Source organism: Mesoplodon mirus (genome assembly GCF_964341445.2).
Source record: "Mesoplodon mirus genome assembly, chromosome: 6".
Taxonomy (NCBI): domain Eukaryota; kingdom Metazoa; phylum Chordata; class Mammalia; order Artiodactyla; family Ziphiidae; genus Mesoplodon; species Mesoplodon mirus.
In genome coordinates this window covers 132,930,749-132,954,694 of record NC_138982.1, presented here as the reverse complement: position 1 = coordinate 132,954,694, position 23,946 = coordinate 132,930,749, and the positions used below count along the sequence as shown (strand labels likewise).

General features: G+C 33.1%; 1 pseudogene across 1 annotated transcript; it reads left to right on the top strand.

Moving 5' to 3' along the window:
- The first annotated feature begins 2,162 nt into the window (after positions 1–2,162).
- On the top strand, positions 2,163–3,196 carry LOC309806386 (SH2/SH3 adapter protein NCK1-like; annotated as a pseudogene). Its single transcript has one exon. The product of its transcript is annotated as an SH2/SH3 adapter protein NCK1-like (transcript).
- The last annotated feature ends 20,750 nt before the right edge of the window (positions 3,197–23,946 follow it).

Below are 23,946 nucleotides of genomic sequence, written 5' to 3'. Positions count from 1 at the left end.
TGTACCTTTTTGCTTGGTCTTTGTTCAATGTGCCCTCTACCAGGAGTCTCCTTAGAAAACAATGACAGGGATACATGTTGTTTGAATCTTTTCCCTCTCCCCATCCTCTGCTGCCAGACACACACACACTGCCCATTCCAGCAGCTTCAATCTTTGTTTTTTTTTTTTTTTTAATATGGCCTTGTGTCTTTTTTTTTTAAATATATATTTATTTATTTATTTTTGGCTATGTTGGTTGGGTCTTCATTGCTGAACGTGGGCTTTCTCTAGTTGCAGCAAGCAGGACTACTCTTTGTTGCTGTGTGCAGGTTTCTCATTACGGTGGCTTCTCTTGTTGCAGAGCACAGGCTCTAGATGCGTGGGCTTCAGTAGTTGTGGCACATGAGCTCAGTAGTTGTGGCTCATGGGCTCTAGAGCACAGGCTCAATAGTTGTGGCACACGGGCTTCGTTGCTCCACAGCATGTGGGATCTTCCCAGACCAGGGCTCGAACTGGTGCTCCCTGCCTTGGCAGGCGGATTCTTAACTACTGTACCACCAGGGAATTCCCAGCAGCTTCAATTTTTATAAAAGAAATAGAAAGCCTGGGCTTTCTTTTTCCATGTTCAGACTTTCCTTATTATTTTAACATTTTAATATGTAACTTTTCAGGTTTTACCCTACTTTTTTCATAAGTTAAAAGAAATTGAGGCTTGAATCAATATTTCTATAATTTTTCCAACTCAGGTTGAGTAGTATTTGTTCCTCATTTAAGTCTTGAGAGGGATTTTATTGCAGGTTTTTTTTTTTGGGGGGGTTGGCTTCCTTCAAACCTGAGACTGTTATGGATTTTTATCTCATATTCTCATAATTAGGGTCTTAAGATCCCTTTCATCTTTAAATTATACATGATGGGACTCCCAATATAACTCTCATTTGATTAGGTAAGTTGCACAAGTTTTCATGGATCTCCAGTGATTCTTACTAATATTTCAGTAATGTGTTAATAAACTAATAATTGTGCTGACTTTTTTGTGATTTAGTGAACGGAGAAATGATTTGGAGGATGAGTTTCATTGATTCAAGCTAGAAATCAAAATCTTCAATTCAGTTATTAGCAGTTACCTACATAACACTAAATCCAACCTGACAGGACATTTTAAATAATGGGACTTAAATTCCAGGAAATAAATAATAATTAAAAAAATCACACACCCAATACCTTTTTTTAAAGAAAGAATCTTTATATCTATCAGGTATATACTGAAATATTTATGGACCTAAATAGCAGGGCATCTCAAAATGATGCAACAATGAAGGAAGCATGTGAGGCTATGTTTGAAATACAATTGATCTTGACTTGGTAATTCATTAAAATGAATGAATAATTAGTGGGAGTTGTTTATATTGTACTACTATATTTCTGTATTTAATTTTTTTCCATAACCATATTTTCAGAAACAAATGTTTTATTTTGTGAGAAGGACTCTAGGACTAAAGGAATGTGGAGAGATGTATTGAATAGAACCGTACTTCGTGTAACCCCTGCCAAGATGGTATTTTAAACAAATTAGAGAAGGGCAGAGTTGAAGAAGTGAACAGCACGTGCATTGTCATGGGGAGGGAGAAGTAACATATTTTCCATAAGATAAAGAAGGAATTGGAGCTTTAGGATCATTGTTGGATTATTAGAGCGAATATAGTATATGGACATCTTTAAATAATGAAAATGATTTTCATTTCATACTGCCATAAATTAAAAAAATAGCAACACAGAACAAATGTTTAAAAGAAAATAATTGAAATGCAGATAAAATACTGTCATCTTGGCACATGCCCAAGAAGTCCCAGCTCAAACACTGTGCCCATATATGGGGTCTGGACTAGAAAGGAAAGCAGCTTGAGGAGATTTATTTCAAGAATGTCATGCAGAATACAGTAAACAGGAAATCAAATTCTAGAGGGACAAAGGGGATTCCTAAGGTGATAAAGACAATTCCCTTAATGCTAACTGATTATCAGATGAAAGAGCAGTAAGTATGGATTTGAACAGTGCAGAAGCTGCTGAAAAATGGCAGGATAAGTGGTGGTAGTAGCCAAATTTGATTATGTGGCCCAAGAAGAACAAGAGCTGGACATCAAGAAGAATGAGAGATTGTGGCTTCTGGATGATTCTAAGTCCTTGTGGCATGTTCGAAATTCCATGGATAAAACGGGTTTTGTGCCTTCTAACTACATGGAAAGGAAAAACAGTGCTCGGAAAGCATTGATTGTAAAAAACCTAAAGGATACATTAGGCATTGGAAAAGTGAAAAGAAAACCTAGTGTGCCAGATTCTGCATCTCCTGCTGATGATAGCTTTGTTGACCCAGGGGAATGTCTGTATGACCTCAACGTGCCAGTTTATGTAAAATTTAACTACATGGCAGAGAGAGAGGATGAATTGTCATTGATAAAAGGGACAAAGATGATCATCATGGAGAAATGCAGTGATGGATGCTGGTGGGGTAGCTACAATGGACATGTTGGATGGTTCCCTTCAAACTACGTGACTGAGGAAGGTGACAGTCATTCGGGTGACCATGTGGGTTCTTTGTCAGAGAAATTAGCAGTAGTTGTCAGTAACCTAAATACTGGGCAAGTGTTACATCTGGTACAGGCTCTTTACCATTCAGCTCATCCAGTGATGAAGAACTTAATTTTGAGAAAGGCGATGTAATGGATGTTATTGAAAAACTTGAAAATGACCCTGAGTGGTGGAAATGCAGGAAGATCAATGGAATGGTTGTTCTGGTGCTGAAAAACTATGTTACCATTATGCAGAATAATCCATTAACCTCAGGTTTGGAACCATCACCTCCACCGTGTGGTTACATTAGGCTTTCACTCACTGGAAGTTTGCTGGCAATCCATGGTATTATGGGAAACTCACCAGGCACCAAGCAGAAATGGCATTAAATGAAAGAGGGCATGAAGTTGATTTCCTTGTTCATGATAGTGAATCTTCACTAAATGATTTTTCAGTATCACTAAAAGCACAAGGGTAAAACAAGCATTTTAAAGTCCAACTAAAAGAGACTGTCTACGGCATTGGGCAGCATAAACTCAGCACCATGGAAGAACTTGTAGAACATTATAAAAAGACATCACTTTTTACAAGTGAACAAGGAGAAAAATTATATCTTATCAAGCATTTATCATGATACTGCTGACCAGAAGTGACTGCTATACAGTTGTAATTCGTCATGTAATTGAAGACAGAAAATATCAGTCCAGTCATGCTTGATTGGAAATTGCTCTTTCTAACTCTATATGAAAATTGACTATAATACATAAGTATTTTTATTATAACTCAGTCCACACACATATAATACAGATGCCAAACATCTGCATAGAGCAATTCCTTATCCTTGGTTTTCTGTTTTATTATGTTTTTGCTCTTTTTCTCTTTGCTTCTAATATTAAGGTTGTATATTTTGAAAAATGATACAGATCAAAAGTCTTTATATGGAAGAATTTCTTTATTGCCTTTCCTTTATTTCCTTGTAAGGGAACCACCTTAGTTACTCCTGCAATGGTTCTCTTCATATAAAATTATTATATCAATTATATCAATATATGGCATATGTTAAAATAAATTTCTTGGAGAGTTGTTTAAAAAAAAGAATGTCATGCATACTGATCATATGAGTGATGATAAAGAAGAAGAATGTGATTTGTGTTCACATTTTCAGGGCTCGAGGCCTTAATTAAATTCCTGCTCATGATCTTATGAGCAGAGAAATAGACATATGTATGAGTAAAAGACAAGAAACTTTGACCTCAGAATATTTGCATCTACACTGCCACTTTGATTGCCAAATGAAGATACCTTGTTGACAGAATATTATGATTGATGTTTTCATCATGTAATTTCTACTTATAAATTATTTGTGGGGCTTCCCTGGTGGAGCAGTGGTTGGGAGTCTACCTGCCAATGCAGGGGACATGGGTTCGTGTCCCGGTCCAGGATGATCCCACATGCCGTTGAGCAGCTGGGTCCGTGGGCCATGGCCACTGAACCTGCACGTCCGGAGCCTGTGTTCCACAACGGGAGAGGCCACAACAGTGAGAGGCCCGCGTACCACAAAAAAAAAAAAAAAAAAATTATTTGTAATTATGAAGAAATGCCTCAAAATTTACTTTCTGCACAGCAGATAATTGCATCTTAAATACAGAGTAAAGGAATCAAAGTGACTTTCCAAAGTTGGTGTTGGCACAAAAATATTTATTTTTTTAGAGTTTTCTTTTTATTGCTATAATTTGGTTGCATTCATGTGTTATCATTCCCAGATATTTACAAATATATTTTCCCTCCAATTGGCTGTTGACTGACTAGAATTCCAAGGAAATGGATTTTGTCATAATTACTTGGTACTGAGAAATTTGGGGCCTGATACTGTTTATTTATTTAATTTTTAATAAAGTTAACTTAAAGGAAGATAGCACATTACATTTAAACAAGGAAAAATAATAAGTATGTCTTGTAAGTTTCATATTTCTCTCTAAAATCTGCACAAATGCTACTGATATTTAATAATATACCTTACATTCATCCTTTCTAGTCCATTTTTCTTATTTCATACTATGACGGGATATTGTAAGAGCTTCTCAAGTGGTCCTCTTGCTTTCAAGAATTCATCATACAATCCACATTTAAGAGAAAATATATATTCCTAAAACATTGCTTATCTGAGTCCATAGGCCAAAACAAAACTATAGAATATAATGTATGGTCCACCCTGCAGGTAAGTTAAAATGTTTCCCAACCATCAATTATTCTTTATTTAAACTCTGTGCTCCAACCACAATGCTTTGCTCATTGAGGACACACCTTGCTTAACTTTGTATCTGATCATAAGCTAAAACCAGTTTCTGTGTTGGAAACTCCTCTTCTCACTTTGTAAAATTCTTATACACATCCTCTAGATGCAGATCATTTTACATTTCTACAGAATTCTTACTTGCAAGACATTGCAGTCACCATAATAGTTAATTCCTCTAAATTACCCTTGAAATCAGTGTAAGTATCCATCACTTTATTCCTCCATATACTGCTTTATGGTATTTATAAGAAAAAACACATATGTCTTCATTCACATACACCAAATAACACACACATACATACAACATAAAGAGACAAGCACACAAGCACACACACAATTGAGAATACAATTAAGTTGTGGGATTTAAAGTCAATGGAGTCATCATTTATATATTTATCATCTTCCTTCCCGAAGATTTATCATTGTTTCTTTCTCATAATATAATGTAAATATGAATATTTTATGGAGTATATTTGTTTTAATTGATTTTTTTACAATTTGAAGTATATAAATATTTATATCCCTTCATATAAATACTTCTCTATTTACAAAAAACTCATACAATATGAATTTGTGTTTCAGGAAAAAAGAAATTAAAAAAATATCAGCAAATACATATGTTGTTTCCTTTTACAAGGTATTGTGTTAGGGGTCAGCTTCATGTCTTTGAAGAGCTTTTAGAGTAGTTCCAGTAACCAGTCAAAAGATGAAAAATTTTGTAAAAGGCAGGGTCAACTTAAAAGAGTAGATGTATGTTTGTAGGTGTTTGTGGACTAGAATTGTTGAAGAAAGCTATGAGGAGAGGGAGTTATTTTAGAGTGAGAAAGGATGTCTGATACAAAGCTTAGAGTGAGAAAGGCAACTGAAGTTTCAAGAAACAATTGGAGAGGGCTCAGCTAGGTAGAGTGGAGGTTTATTGCCACTTGTAGTGGCAAGAAACTGGAGGAAGTAGGCTTAGATTATTTTATGACAAGACTTGAATGTTATCTTTACACGTATGAAGGTGCTTAGAAGGTTATCATACAAATATGCAACAAGAAAGAAAAGCCACATATTTGTGTATATTTCCTGTCTAAAAATATGTGTTCTCAATCATTTATGGATTATTTAATAATTTTACCCTAGTTTATTTCATCATAAATAATAAGGAAAAATCATCATTGAAAGAACCCTATCTGAGGCAAAATGGAGATATTGACAAAGATCAAAATCTCAAATTATCTAAAATAGGGGTGCCTGATCATTATGATGTAGGTATAGAAATATGTAAAAACATAAGCTTTGAAGACATGAAAATAATTATTAACACAAAGCCTGTTTCTGAAGGATGAAAATTCAATTCAATTCAAAGAAAAAATATATTTGTGCATCTCTGGAACTACCCTTTGTAAAGAAAGGTATGGCTTAATAGTACTGTGTTTCACCAAAGATGGATTTTCAAAGAGAATGACACTTGTGTGTTGTGGTTTACCACACCCACACAGAGGGAGTATAAGAGTCAGGGTGCAGCTGGTGATATTCATTCTCAGGAAAGTCACCTTCAACATCCAACCAAAGCTTCAACCCCTGACATAATGAACTACCACTGCAGCAACTACTATGGCGGCCTTGGCTATGGCCTTGGTGGTTTTGGAGGCCTGGGCTATTATGGTCTTGGAGGATATGGTGGTTATGGCTGTGGCTACTTCGATCCTATTTTCTATAGAAGATACTGGTCCTCTGGATGTTTCTGAAAATGTTGTTCTGTTACTCACTCATTATTTTAAAATAATTTTAAATAAATTAGTCATTTTTTTCCTTCAAAGCAAACAGTGAAATTTTTGAGAGGCCACTGAAGATATTGCAATAAGGATTGACACTTTGAATCAGTGGAGACATATGAATCTAAACCAAAGTTTCATCACTCATGCTGGACGTTCTCATTCCTGCAACATTACTGACATGTAGCTTCTTTCTTAATCTATTCTGTGATAATTCTGGGCATAGTTTCTTTTTAATAATCATTTTTCACAAGCATAAAAACTTGGGTTTATTTTCTTTCATTCATTTTGACATAATTGATTTTCAAGATTTGTAATAATGAAGTTTTTGCATCAAAGCTTTTTTCCAAGTGGAATTATTTACTTCCTACTATGTTCCCTTATACATGACACTCACTGATGTTTAAGATTATAACTTCTTCCAGTGATACACGTTTTGCTTAGTTCATGTTTCCATTTGATTGGAAATCTCACAGAACCAAATAGTTTTAGACCTTCTGATTCCAATGAAGATACTTTTTCTCTACAAAATTCAGTGGTCCATGGAACACCTGTTTTATTTTCAATATTGTATCAATAAGCTTGTACCATTAAACATATACATTTTGACATCTATTAAAATAATTTTTATTCTTCATTTATCTATCCATTTGGAATGAAACATGTTGAGGCAGGACCATCTTTCTGTTATTTTTGTATTCCATTCAATTTAGTAGACACTTTACTATTTCTATGGCATTCTAAAAGCAATGGTAACTACTGGGACTATTAAGATGAACAAGCTAAAATCCATTATTTCAAGAAAGATTAAATATTATGCAATTTTTGAGGAGAGAAAATACATGACAGAAAAGTCTGTTTTAATACAATAATTTTTAACCTTAACATTGGATGAAAACTCTTCACATATCTGTATAACTGAATCACTGTGCTGTACACCTGAAACTAACACAATATTGTAAATCAACTATACTTCAATAAAAAAAGAAGATATCTGTATTAAAAAAAAAGATGTGAGGCCTCAGTTAAGTACTGAAAGATGTATTTCATCTTTGGCAAATAAGAAGGTTGAAAGAAACGAGACGTGTCTATTAGCATGAGAAATGGTGTCCAGACAAGCATAAGCCATGCAACTTATGCTGTATAATTATGGTATAGTATAACTTTCTTCATCAGTAAGTACACCATAAAATTTGTAATACTTTGGATCATATTATAAAGCCTTCCACAATCTGACACCAAGGTACCATCAAAGCTTAGGTTCTATAAAGTTTAAAGACTGTAATTTTTATAAAAAGAGACAGTAAGCATGCACAAAATTTTCCTTTATGCATTAATCAGGGAATCAAGAAAATGGCAAAACTGGTTCAAAAAAATATGTGAAAAAACAAGGTATTCATTAGCAGTGAACAAAAGAAGTACTGAGATAGCTAAGTTAGACCAAAAAATGATTAATTTGCAAGTGGGCAATAAACAGTAATCTTTATAGTTTTCTACGCTCATGAAAACAGCCTCATCATACTTCCTCAGTTTTATAGTTGGAAAATGCTGGGCCTTAATACATTATTCAAATAAAGTTTTATTCCACTAAAGAGTCAGATGACTTTCAGGTGAGTTATTTGGAAAATATCCTGTGATATAGACACCTAGTTTCAGTTCTGGCATGTAAAGAGCTTGGAAGTCTTCACTGAGACTCAATTAATTTTCCTAGATTCTTCAGAGAACCAAAGTTACTGGGACAATTACCACTCCAAAACTAGAAAGACGTGTACCTTCAGAAAAACACAGCTACCAAAATCTGCTTACCTGGAGCAGAAGTTGAGCAAGTCATAAACTGATGGGAATAGCTAAATGGTGATATTTTTGTGAGTTTCTATACAAACATAAATGAGAAACTGCTGGGGGAGCAGTGTGTGGAAGTCCTCATACTTTTTTTGGGTTTCCCTCCAAGAACCTCACCAGGTTTTCACTGTGAAAATGGGAAAGATCTCTTCTTGATTCTGGAAGGGAGAGGGAAGAGTAACCATAGTTAAAATATGCCCAGAGTCTTCTGGATAAAAAAGGCCTAATCTCCAGGAGAAAAATAATCAAAAACTCAAAACCAAAAATTTTGCAAGAGTGTAGTTCTGAAACTTTGCCCCAGATGAGGGAAAGAAATTCTCATGACTACAGCTTCCTCCAACCTTCTTGCCTTACCTAAAGTAGACTGAGGAGAACAAATAACAAGAAATAGATGAAGGAAATAGATCTAATTCCAAGGAAGTAGATGGAGAATGCATCAGTCAAGGAAGAGAGTAGGGAGAAGTGGGAGGGAAAGTATATACCTGAAGAAAAATTTAAGAAGGTCATACCACTAAGACCAGTCTCTGTAAAAATAATTGATACTTAATCAGAAGATTGTAGAATGATCCTTTTCCCCACGTCTTATCACCAAACTATTATTGGGTTGACCAAAAGGTTTGTTCAGGTTTTTCTGTAAGATGTTACAGAAAACAAACAAAACTTTTGGCCAACAAAATACATTGAAGGGCTTCAGTGTAATAAATTAAAATGGATTCAAATTGAAAGGGGTGTAATACACAGATTCTCTCTGAGGAGGGGTACATAGGGAAAACCAAGGTCTAGAAGGATGACATCACTTTTAATGTGAATGATATAAATGCACCAATGAAAATACAAAGATTGTCAACACAGATTAAAAGCAAACAAAAAAATAAAAAACAACACCCAAGACTCAACTGCATGTTATCTGCAAAGAAAAACCCACTTTCAGAATCAAGACTCAGATATAGTAAAAGTATGGAGAAAATACACTATGCAAACACAAATCTAAAGAATACTGGGGTTCCTGTATTAATTTCAGGCAAAAATACTTCAGAACAAGGAAAATGATCAAAAACAAAGAAGGCATAATTCTAAACTGTATGCACTTAACAAAAGAATGTGAAAATATATGAGGCAAAAGCCAATAAAATTTAAAAGGGAAATAGACAAATTAAGTAATGTAGCTGAGAATTTAACACCCTTCTCTCAATAACTGATAGATAAAGCAAACAAAAAATCAATAAGGATATAGATGACATGTGTTTATATCTTTTCATAATCAGTTTGATACAATTCATATTCACAAAATATTCCAACCATTAAAAGCAGAATACATATCCTTTTAAAGCTTGCTAGGTGCATTCATCAAGATAAACCATATTCTGAGCCATTAAACACACTTTAATAAATTTAAAAGGATAGAAATCATAAAAAATTATGTTCTTAGACCACAAAGGAATTAAACTAAAAATCAATAGCAGAAAGATAACTGGAAAATCCCACATGTTTGGAAAGTAAACAGCATACTTCTAAACAAACATAAATTATAAATATGTCTCAAGAGAAGTTGAAAAGATATTTTAAACTTAATTAAAATGAAAATGCAACTTATTAAGAGGTGTGAAATCAGCAAAAGCAGTACTTAGAGGGAAATTTATAGCATTAAATTTATATGACAGAGGGCAAAAAAGGTCTAAATCAATAACCTTACTTCTACCTTAGGAAACTAGGGAAAGAAGAGCAATTCAAGGTCAAAGTAAGCAAAAGAAAATATAGAATAACATTGGAGCAGAAATCAATAAACTTGAAAATGGAGATCAACAAATCCAAAAACTAATTTTTTGAAAAATTCAATAATTAATAGATTTCTAGCCAAGACAAAAAAAGATAAGACACACATTACTAACATTAGAAATGAAATAGGGGTCATGACCACAGATCCAATGGATATTAAAATGATAGTAAGTGTTCTACAAACAATTCTACACCCATAAATTTAGATAAAATGGACAAATTACTTTAAGATACAAACTATCAAAACTCACACAAGGAGAAATAGATAATTAAATAGCCCTATATCTATTAAATTAATTAAAGCAATAATTAAAAACCTTCCAAAAGAGAAAACACCTGACCCAGTGCTTTTCCAGTTTCACTAGGGTATTCTAACAAACATGTAAGGAAAAAATATTACAAATTCTCCACAATCACTTCCAGAAAATAGTATCTGAGAAAACATTTACAAACTCATTCTGCTGGGGCATTATCCTAATATCAAAATCAGACAAGAATATTAGCAGAAAAGAAAATTATAAAACAATGTCTCTCATGGAATTTGCTGTAATAATCCTCAAGCAAATCTAATCTAAAAATTTATTTAAAAAAAAATGAATGAGGTAGAATACATTCTAAGTATGTAAGCCTGGTTTAACATTTGAAAATCAGTTTATATAGCCCACCATATCAATGAACTGTTAACCAAAATTTCAGAAAAAAAGACTTGATTGAAATAAAGGGACATTTATTTGGGGTTGGTTAAGACTGTAGCCCGGTAACACAGGTTCAAGAAGCACTTGAATTGTGGTTCACTGGACTACAAAATAGAGGAAGCTTATAAGGGCAAAGACTGCAAGGCTCCAGTTACATGTTATTTGTCCAGAATTATGATTGGAGAGGCAAGAAGTAAGAGTGCTTGTTAAGCAAGGATTAGTTGGGGTCTGAAATGGTTGCATATTTGCAACAAGGTTATAGCTAACAGATGTTGTACTAAAAATGGCTGGTGGTTACCTTGGGTTTGGTACAGTTCAGAAAGTTCAAGTTCTCAGTGGTGCAGAAACGTACCTGAGACCAGAAACCCAGTGGCTGCCCGACTCAATTTTGTATGCCTGAACTATGATTATCCCATTATGATTTAAATCTGTCATCAAAGCAAAAACAAATAAACAAAGAAGCAAAACTATATGCTCATGTAAATGGATGTGGGGCATGCAATTCTCAATTATGCTTAAAAACTTACCTCCAACTAGGAACAGAGTAAAACTTCTTCAACTTGAAAAATAACAAGTAAGGAAAAAAACCTCTACTGCTAACTTAATCTTTAGAAACTAGAGACTGTCAACTAAAAAATTATTCACAACCTAAAAACTGAGTTATACTTTATTCAGCTGGAATTTTTAAGGCTTCAAGCCCGAGGGGCAGCATCTCAAGTAACCCTGAGCGAACTGCTCTGAGGAGACGAAGGGGAGAACCAGGATACATAGGAGTTTTGTAATAAAGGGCATATAGTCTGAACATCAAAATATTATTGTTAATTAAAGAAAACCAGATATGTCAAGTTAAGGAATTTAGCACTTTGTATGGGAAGGCAAGAGTCTGGGCTCACTGAAATCATTCGTTTGATATGTACCTCAGCTATCTGGGACCAGTATCCTGTGTTTTCACATCCTGAGTTCCTTCAGGGCTCACCAGCTCACCTTCTGCTGGTGGCTGCAACCTCTAATGACTGTGACGTCCTTTGTTTACTGATATTGAAATGGTTAGGTGTCATTTCCAGAGGCTCCGAGGAGCTTGGTCCTTTATGCCTCAATGCAGAACGAATTCAGTGAGTGGCAAAATGATAGATAAGTGATTTATTAGAATAGGACGCTTGTGAGTCTTACAAGTGGGTGAGCGACAAGGTGCTGCCCCCCGAAAACTTAGTGGGCTACAATTTTATAATCAAAGGAAGAGAGGGAAGGGGGCAAAGACCATTTTCTTCTTCATTCTTGAGTAGACATCATGCTTTCATCATTAGCTCCTCCTCCAGATTGTGTTTCTTGTTCCTACATGGTCAGGCCAGGACTGTCATGGCACTATGGAAATTATTATTTTTTATGTGTGCAGAGAGCATGTCCTAAGGGTCATTAAATTACTGAGCTTACTGGACAAGATGTAGGTCTCATGACACCATTGTTTTGCTATTTGGGAGCATGTCTCTTGTCTCTGTCGCATGGTTTTTGTTGCTAATCAAGCCTTCTTTGTTTTGTGGTTAAGTAAACCTGTTTTCTCGAGTAATCATCAATTACAGGGGTCTCCTACACTTTTTTCTTTACTTACAATCCCCTAGTGGGATTAACTATTTAAATACTTACTTTGTTCCTTTACTCTGTACATATCATATGGCAGGAAATATTCCATTTTTCAATATATTAATTCTAAGATTGGGTTATTTTATACAGATTGACTCAGTTGTTTTCCCTTTTGGAGATCAAATGGATCCACATTAGGTATGAATATTCACATGCTTTTTTCCTACAGCAATTAACTTTAATAAAAGTTTTGAGACACTTTCAAAATTGCCTTTGTTCAAATGAGTTATCCTCATTCATGTTGGTTCTAAATTACAGACTTGGAGTATGTTATTAAACTACTGCTATTTCCCCTAAGCTTAAACAAACAAACAGACTTTGTTAAATTTCTTGTGATATCTCAAAGAGACATGTTTCTCCCATTCCCCACCAATTCTGATCTTACTTTCATTCATTTCACAGGAGTATGGAATAAGTTACAAAATGGAATAGTAGTTTAGAGGGAATAAGTTATTACTAGGATGACTCTCACTTCAAGGATTAAAAGGATAAATAACACATATTCTCCTTAAATATCTCATTGGGAGATAACTTCCTGGTGTATTGGCAGTATATTTACTTAAATATAAAGACTGGGTAAGGCTGATCACATCCCCTCTTCTTGGATACCTCTGTGGGCTTTCCCATATCTACAGCAGGAGTCAGTGACAAACTTTTTCTGTAAAGGGCCAGACAGTAAATATTTTAGGTTTTTCTGGTCAAATATTCTCTAACACAGCTACTCAATCCTGTTGTTGTAGTAGGAAAGTAGTCACAGAAAATATACAAATGAAGAGTGTACTTGTTCGATAAAACTTTATTTACAATTACAAACACTGGCAGGATTTAGCCCATGGGCTATAGTTTTTATATTATCCGACCTAAAAGATAAAATAAAAATACTTTAATAGGCATGTAAGGTTTTTAGGAATAAAGGTTTTCTTTTTTTTACCTTATGTTATACCAATACCTCCCCACCCCCCTGCCGCTTTTGATTCCAACATCATTAAACTTTATTCTACATACAAAGTATTGTGGTTCTATAGCATGCTACTTAAAGTTCCTTCAGTATAGAAGGTCATTTTTCCTTTTTTCTTCTACCTGTTTAATTCTTAGTTTCTCTTTCTGAAAAAAACTTATACATATGCAATCATGTTTATAGGAGATTTGCTGGTTTGAGCTTCTTAAGATATGAATTACTTCTGGGGTGACCAACCATCCCAATTTACTTGGGACTGAGGGTTTTCAGTGCCCAAACTGGCACAGTTCCAGGAAAACCAGGACAATTGATCACCCCAGCTGTTTCCACGTTCTGCTCTCTTAAATATTTAAATTTAATACTCTTATTAAATTTAAGAGATTTTATATTCTACCACAACTATGACAATATTGAATTATAAAACATATATTTCATTTTCTATTTATTTTCCATAATAGTGAATTCTATAAGTACAGTAAAAACTAGGTACTATTCATCATTTATTGTCCAAAAATATCATATAGTTCTTAAGTATTGCATGACTATATATATACATATATATAAATTAGAATGAGGTTAATAGAAAGAGTGGAAAGAAGAAAAGAGGAAGGCAAAAGAAAAAAAGGAAGGAAGGAAGGGATAGCTCTGTGTAAATAAAGTATACATAAAAAGTAATTTTTTCTTTAATAACCAAAAACCACAATACAATTATAAAATTATTTAGCCTTACAAATGTAAAGATAGATTTTGGTAGAAATCTTTAATTACTTGTAATTACTTGGAATTAAGGATTACAAGTAGTCTTTAATTACTTGTTATTACTTTTTGATATAAGAAATTGAAGTAGTATTGACAGAAGAATATGAAAATATACTACTTCTTGCTATTACCAGAACATAATTGTAAATATTAAATACTGGTCTTGTTGATTGCCCACTAAAATGCCAAGATCAAAATTCTCACCCATGAAATACATTTGTGTTACCAAAAGATTAAAACATGATGCAGAAAATAAATGGTAAAATGTAGCATCAGATAGTTTACAAAATTTGAATGAAATAAATGTTAAAAAGCATATATATTACTAAATAATTGCCCTTTTATGTTAAATTAATTATAATTTTATTAGCATTGCAACTTCAGTGACTAACAGGTCTAAGAGATGTCTTGAACATCGAAGAGATAGAAATCATTTGCATCATTTAATATGATGAAAAATTAGTGGCCAATAAAATAGATTGGGTTGTGGCTTCTGTGGCCAGGGGTGTTGCTAATCTGTGGATGTGGCAGCTTTTGTGAATAGGTGGTGGTGGATATGAATGCTGCCATCCAGCTTGTTATGGAAGACACCTCTGGTTTCTACTAAGTTTTAGGACCTAAGATTCTTGGGAGAATGATCTAACAACAAAATTAAACTTTTCAAGTGTTTCATCCTATCAATTCTATTTCCAGCTTGTAACAAGCAGAGAAGATGAATTGCAAGTTTACAAACTTGTTGGCATAAGATTTAAGAGCTGTCTGTATATGTACAGCTGTTCAATAGCAATTTGGACTTATTCTATAAATATTGGGTATTTTAACACAACAGTTATCTCTCCTTGCACTCTCAAGATAATGATTTTTCATCTGAAATTCCTTTTGTGTATTTTACACTGGGAGAGATCTCTATAATCACTTTTCAATACATGTGTTTAATATGGTTTTAACTTTCATCATTTATCTTAATAAATTTCCTTTGTTTTATGGTATTTGAAATGAAGGCAACTGTTTCTCTTCCTGAAGACAACATTTATTCCTATTGTTAAATCAGTGGAAAACAAATAGCACAAATTAAGTTTGAGAGGAAGAGATTGCTGATCTTTCCTGGTTTGCTTTTTTTCTTCTCTATTCTGTTTGTGAGTGAGAATCCAGACTTCCAGTCCTAAGTGTCATAAGTTATCACTGAAGTACTTATTAGACAGTAAATATGGACTCAATGGCTTTTTGAATTTTTAATCAAAATTTATATTGGTGTTAACTGCAATTTATGGCAATGATCTTGTGTGCTAAAATCCCTGGGTTGAGATTCTGGTTATAAACATTCTTGATTTTAATTTCTTTAGCCACCTATACTCTGGTTATATCCACAGATAGTATTCTGAATCACCAAAGGGAAATTGATATCAACGAGCTGTGTGAGAGCTTTATACTGAACCAGTGAATCAAAGAGTCTACCCATCCTATCACACAGACCCTGTTATTTGTCTTTTAATTAGCTGACTCACGACTTATTTATAGGGTGAGGACTACTTAAGCTGCTCAGCCAGAAATTTTGATTGATTTTCTTTCTCCAAATCTTTGCTATTTCCACCTTTTAAAAGCATGTTTACAGAGTCTTTTTGGTACTCTGCACCAAAACCTTAATTAGGAAATTAATTGAAAGTCATACTAATTTAAATTAGAAACATTTAAAAATTAACCTGATAGGAAATTTTCTGCAAATCACAATTAATCTAAATCATAGTCCATTGAGCAAAAAAAAAAAAAAAAAAACATTTTTTTTTTAATTTTAGCACTTCTAGTGGATGAGTTATAACTGTGGTTTTAATTTGCCTTTTCCTGATAACTCTGATAGCTGATGATGTCAAACATTTCATTTACTTATTGGACGTTTGTATGTCTTTGTTTCAGTGTGCCTAGGTTTTTAGTGATGTTTTATCTTTGGACATTCGAGTTGTAAGAGATCTTATGATGAATATATCTATCTCTATCTGTATCTCTATTCCCTGTGTCTAATCTATATCTATATTATATCATTTATATCTATATGTATATCTATCTATATCTATATTTATATTTTATTTCTTCCAGCCTGTGGATGGCTGTTGATGACGTAGATTTCACAATTTTTATTTTATAGTCTGTGTTTTCTGTGTCTAAAACAAAACAAAACAAAAACATCTAGAGGCTTTAGAATTTTAGTTCTTATTCTCGGGTCTATAATACATTTTGAATTAATTTTTATGTATACCATGAATAAATTAAGCCATTTTTTTTTCTGTTTTCATATGAGTATTTCATTGTTTCAGTACTATTTAATGAAAAGTCTTTTGTTTGTTCTGGAATCTTTGTAGAAGAAAAAGTCAAATTCTAGACTTCTTAATATTTTCCATTCTTTTATTTGTGTATCCTCACTTGAATATCACACATTCTTGATTATACTAGTTTAATGTCTTAAAATCAGTTAAGGCAATTTTTTAAAGATTGTATTGGATATTCTAGGTCCCTTGGATTTCCTTATACATTTTAGAATACTTTGTAAATATATATTTTGTACAGGCTTTTTGATTAAGATTTTATTTAATATATAATTTTGAGGTATTCAATCTATTGTCAATACACAAACATTATATATATATATATATATATATATATATATATATATATAAATTTATTACAGCATTAATTTGTAACTATCAAGGATTGGTCTTGTGCATCTCTCTTTAAAATAATCTCTAAGTATTTTATGTGTTCTGATAATATTTTAAATGATATTTTTGCATTTTATATTCTAATTTTTTTTTTTTTTTTTTTTGCGGTACGCAGGTCTCTCACTGTTGTGGCCTCTCCCGTTGCGGAGCACAGGCTCTGGACGCGCAGGCTCAGCGGCCATGGCTCACGGGCCCAGCCGCTCCGTGGCATGTGGAATCTTCCCAGACTGGGGCTTGAACGCGTGTCCCCTGCATCAACAGGCGGACTCTCAACCACTGCGCCACCAGGGAAGCCCTATTTTCTAATTTTTAATGTATAATTTCATACTGGATTGTAGATTGAGTTTATTTTTTCAAAGATATTTTTATATTTTATTTTCCAATTTTTCATGTATAATTGTATTATTCATTTGTATATAATTAAACTTGAGCTTATTTTATAAAAGAATTAGTGTAAAATTAATATTATTTATTGCACTAATTAGAATTATTTAGATAGTTGCTAACATTCATCATTAAAGCAATATGGACTTAGTGTTTTCTTTATTAGAAGTCTATTTTTTTCCTACAAATTTATTTTCTTAAGAAATATAATCTTTAAAGTCTTTATTTTTTCTTGTTTCGGTTTTAGGAAACTTTACTTTTAAGAGTTTGTTAACTTCTTCCAAGCTGTATGCAGTTTAGAAATCAGTACAGAGTGCTTGATTTTTATCTTATTTGGTATTAAGAAAGCCTTTGGGGGACTTCCCTGGTGATGCAGTGGTTAAGAACCTGCCTGCCAATGCAGGGGACTTGGGTTCAAACCCTGGTCCGGGAAGATCCCACATGCCATGTAGCAACTAAGCCCATGAGTCACAACTACAGAACTTGTGCTCTAGAGCACATGAGCCACAACTACTAAGCCCGTGTGCCACAACTACTGAAGCCCATGCACCTAGAGTCCATGCTCTGCAACAAGAGAAGCCACTGCAGTGAGAAGCCCACACACCGCAACAAAGAGTAGCCCTGCTCGCCGCAACTAGAGCAAGCCCGTGTGCAGCAATGAAGAACCAACACAGTCAAAAATAAATAAATAAATTAATTAATAAAAAAAGAAAAGAAAGCCTTTGGGAAATCAGGTAGTTTGTTTTCTATTGTATTAATCCTGTCCTGGGTGGAACCAGTACTAGTACAAACGTTTTGAGCAATTGGTCATTATATATGTAATCATAATGATATAGCTCAATAAAATCCAAAATTGAGACAGTAGAATAAAGCAATGGCATGAAGTATTTTGTGACTTTTTAAGTCACCATAATTATCTTGAAGCTCTGTGGTAATCTCACCTCAGAGAACTTCAAATATGTTTCTAGTCATTTAGTAGCAGGTTCTCAAAAATGAATCACATGGATATCAGGCAATGGAATATCAAATATCCCATTAACATTATGTGTAAACCCTTAACAAATATTTCCTTCATTTGCTCATCCTTCGATGGAGATGAATTTTAAAAATGTGTCCAAATTTTTTTAAAAATCTGTAATATTAAAGATATCCATAATTAATCTCTGAAAGAAATCGCTATTGCATGCTCACATTGTCTACAACTTTATTCCTCTTCCTAGTTTCTACACAAGAAGATCAATAGAGCCATTTATTTATTTTCAGCATGGTATCATAATCCTGGATTCCAGAAAGGAGTCCTAAATTTCCAGAATGCCCTCTTGAGTTTTTTGAGGTTATTATGGAAAAGGATTGTCAACATTTATTTAACTGGGGCACTGTCAGTTTTGACTAGGCTTAAATATAGGGGAGAAGGAACATTTATTTGTTTTGTTTTCTCTCTCTTCTTTCTATCTCTTCTCAGGTTTGGAAATGCTTTCTTTAAGGAAGCATCAAGGTTTTAAATATTGTCCGTTAGAAATTAAGAAATAGGTCTATGCTGGACACTTTAAACAAGATTAGCTCTACTGGACACTTTAAACAAGATTAGTTCTAAGTTGGCTTCAAACTGCACACAATCAAGTAGAACTTGTTTGTATATCAGTATTTTTAGATATTTGACATCTAAATGATTTTAATTTCAAATGAGACATGGATTTAGGAGTATAATTAGTGCCTTGATTACCTCAAATGATAAGAACTAGTCATTATTATGGAAAAATAAAGACAGAGAGCCTTCACAGCAAAGGAGTATCATCTTCACAGTGTTGGCAGCCACTAAACTGGACTGGAGAGATTCTCAGAAGCCTAAATGAGGTGGAGGTTATGCCATCCCTTATGTTAGAACAGTCTTGAAGTTGCAAATAATAGTTCTTATTATAGACACAATTTAATCAGAGGAATCCTAATTGAGCTAAAGAGTTAATTTAAAAGTTTTACTATGATGGGAGATGACTCCATGCATATTAAACAAAACAAATAGCCAATACAAGTTGTTTCATAAAATTTCTTCTGAAGAATGAAAATGAGGTAGTTCTGAATGATTTACTACACCTGTAAGTTAGGGTATAAAAACTTCAGCACAGGTGTTGAGATCCATACACAGGAAACACACCTTCAATAGCAAACCAAAACTTCAGCCCCTGATACCATGAGCTATTACTGCAACTACTACAGAGGCCTGGGCTATGGCTATGGCTATGGTTGTGGATGTGGCAGCTTCCACAGACTGGGCTATGGCTTCAGAGGTTATGGATGTGACTCTGGTTATGGAAGCTTCAGATATGGCTGTCATCACTACCTATTTTTCTGTGGAACATATGGATTCTCTAGCTTCTCTTAAAATTCTTCTTTATGAATCTAATATCTGGCTCCATAAGTAGACTTGTTTAATCTGATTTCAATCATTGGGCCAATCAAGATTATGCTGGGTCCATTTGTTCAATATAATTAGTGCCTAAGACTTTTAGTACATTTATAATTACATCAGGTCTCCTGTATTTCCTTAATAAAGTCTCTTAATTTGAAACAGCAAATATAGCTTTGGTTTAATTCATTTATTCTCAATTATATACACATATAACTCAGTACAAATATTAGTCAACATTGAAGGAATATTTTAATATACTTTCTTGAATTTTTATTTCCTGAATTTTAATCAGATAATACTTAGAGTTTATTTCAACAACAATAAAAAATTCAACTTTAACAATTTTGAGTAACATATCTATGGTAACAAATAAAAATGATTTATATGTTTTACATTTGACGCAATTTTGTTTATCAATGCAGTACAAAATATGTAAATAATCTATCCCTTTTTTCAAAATTTGTCCTTTTGTGGTAATTAAAGAACAGTGGTAGACTCCAAACTTCTAGGAAAGAAAAATATTTGTTAAATGAATTTCTTGATTATATATATCATATTTCTCTATTTCCTGTTATTTCACTTGGTATTCTCGTGAAAATAGTTATTTTATAATCTTACTAAAAGTGTTACAAACTAGTTAATTAAAATATATGTAGTATTAAAAATATAAATTTGTTTAGATTTTTGTTGTTACTGTTCTTCTGTGGCATGTAATGATATTCTTTTTCACTATCATCACCATCATCATCATGACATTAAATTCTTTTGCAACTGTAAATGAATGAAAACAGTTATAACCAATAAATATATTACTCTGCAGCTTTACTTGATGAGAATCATCAAAAGAGTTTTTTTTTTTTAAAGTGGAATTTCAACCAATTAACACACACCAAAAAGCAAACATTTTATTGCTGGTGTTTCATATAATTGGATATATAAATGATACAATATAAATATATTGTTTCAAATTTGAATGGCATGTTCAGGTAATATGAACAATATGAATATGAATAATTCATATACAGTGAAGTTTGTTGTTGTTTAAGTTGGTGAAATCTAATAAGGACAACAGAAAGAGGAGCTGGACCTAGCATTAAGATTGTATAGTGCTGCCCCCTATAGTACAGCTAGGGAAACTGTAAATGGTTAAATGGCTTGCCTAGAGTCACAAACCCAAGTGTCAGAACCAAGATCAGAAAACAGTTCCCCTGAATTCTGGTGTTCTGCTCCATTATGCTGATTCTTTTTCATTGTATACTTTAAAAATTTGAATACCATCTGGAAAGTTCTCATCATATTTTCATGAACAGCTATAATTTTATAGCTAAATTTATGGGGATTAATTTCCTCTTAGATTAACTACCTCTTATTGTGTTTCCTTTTACATTTTTATTGTTACAATTTTATTTTATTGTATGTAATCTCCTACTTCTCAATTTCTAATTTAGTTTTGCTTCGAGGCAAATGAATAATTTTAAAGCTCAATTATCAAGATCATGACTTTTTATTAGATTTAGATTTGTTTAAACTATATGAAGATAGAAAAAAATAAAACTCGGCCAGTTCTGGTCACTTGTCCAATCATACGTTATGCTTTCATAGGACAGGTTATGCTAGTTAAAATTTGGTCATTCCATTAAAGGAACTTTGACCCATATAACCAAATTTCATTTGAAACTATTCTATTTTCACACAGGTCAGTATCTTCACAGCCTGAGGATGTTGTTGCAAAGTTGCAAAGAAAAATAATTATTAGAAAATTAGAATGAGAAATATGCATGTGTGGCACTCCTAGTATAATATAATATTTTTGTAACCTACATTTTCATATTTTATTTATTTGTGTCTGAATTTTAAGAAAAACTATGGAATGTATAACAAAAGTTTCCATTACATGTAAGTAAAGACCATTACTCACCCTAAAAGAAAACATATTTTCTTCTTCGCCATCCATTTTCATAGAATTGTTTAACATAAATTTCAAAGGAAACTTCCTAAAAGTGAAATGAAGGAAAAAAAAAAGATCATCATTCAGTCTATTTAGGGCCTAACAATGAAGCATAAAAGCAATATTTCTCTAAAGAAATATATAACACTCATTTTCCAATGGCTACTTTCATTTTGATCATTTTTTTCACTTAGAAAAAAACAAGGCAAATATTTATTCTATAGAGTCTATAATATTTTAGTGTTGATATTTTATTGCCAATGATCATGAATCGAATTGGTTTTGTGCAAAACTCTCACATTTTATTCCTTGAAACTATTTTGATTTTTATTTGACTGTTGAAGTTTTCCATTTATGTTTTGTTTAGTGTTTTATCTCAGGACGATGCATCCTTTTTATCCCAAACAAACAAGACTCTCCATTAATCACTCTCACACGATATGGCTGAGTTATATGGGCAAAATGTGATATCCTTAACTCAGTCTGAATTAGTTGGGATTCTATGTCTTCAAAAGGACTCACTGAGAATGAAAATTGGGCTTATCAACTCTTTCTAGTCCAGAATGAGAAGTCATGAAACAGTATTTGGATAAAAGACACATGGCACATGGACTATGGCATACTGAGTCATATTGTCGTTTCAAAAGGTAGCTTGCTAAGGTGCAGTCAGAGAGTTGCACAGATTGTGGTAGCCATGATAGTAAATGTAATTTACTTATACTTTATTTATTAGTTCTATTAACAATTTTTAATTCCCTACTCTGTTGTTTAGGATTGAAAACATCCATTTGAAGAAATTCCTCTTTGATAAAATACTTGAAAATCTTATAAAAGTTCAACTACTTGTTCAAGACCATGTAAATTAAACAACTTTTTACTGACTCAAGTCAAGAGTCAGGTGCTACATGAAGATTAATCCAGTGTAGGGTCAACTTTGGACCTCATTGATTAGCTCAGTGAAATTAGCAGAGGAACTCCATGAAGTCCAAGCCGAAAGTCCTCACATATATTTCTTGTTTCTTAGTCCTTTCTGTGTTATTTTGACATTGTGTTCTCATTTTCAAAAATTTGAAGATATTTTCAATATTAAGATACTATTTTAACATTCAGAAGGACCTAGGAGTTTGTTGTATGTTTTAAAAGATAAGACCTTAATGAACAATTAACAGATTAGTAGTGAGTGGTAAGAAATCGCCTGAAGATGAATGGGTACAGGACACACATATAAACAAAGGGAAAGATATTATGGTAAATATAAAGAAGAGGTAGAAAGAAAGACATTTATTGGAATAGCAAGTGGAAGACTGGAGTAGGGGGAAATATTGTCAACTTTAAAAATTTACCTGGTTGTTCCTCGTGAGTATTGAGAGGAAGGGAAGAAGAATGAGAACTAAAGGGAGAATGAAAATAGAGATCATATATGGATAACTGAAGAAGGGTAAAGAAAGGGAGAGAGTCTGGCTTGTGCAAAAACATAGATGCACATGCAATCTGCAATTTTAGTAGGACTTTGAATAGAACCAATTATGGAGGAAAGTTTTAGGATTTGAAATGCAAATTGAACTACTACTCCGATAAGCCAGCTTTTGAGATGAATTTTGTGCCCTCAATTTCTGAAATTAATTGTTCCATGTTTTGCAACCAAAAGCTTCTGAAGATGGTGTGTAAAACCAAAAATTATAAAGGTTATTATGAGTTAAATGATAAAAATCAACATATGACTTCTTTTTAAAAAATTTAAGATGTTTTCATATATTCTAAACAGAGGCACTTTCTTCAGTCCTCACCCCATAAGTTTGCTTTCTAAAAAATATAGATTTAACATCTATAAATTGAACAAAATATCTGTGAATTTAGTTGGAGATGCAGTTATTCATTCAGGAGATGACAGAACAGAGGAAATGTTTAATTATAAAGAAAAGACATCAAATGTAAATGGTGTAGTATACCTGATAATAAACAATTCAACTTAGAGTTTGGAAAGCACAAATTTTGACGAGTCAGACACTTCTTCCCATAAAATCAAAGCAACAGGCTCAAGAACATCTTAAATAAGAAGCTAAGTAACCTGAAATATTTTAATGAGAATGAGGACCTCTCTCTGTGCCAGGAGACAGCAGAATAATGAGTTATAACATTACAGGTAATATGCAGAATGACACATAGGAAGGCTATAGAGGTAATATGCAGAATGACACATGATTTATCACATGCTCTAACCAGGG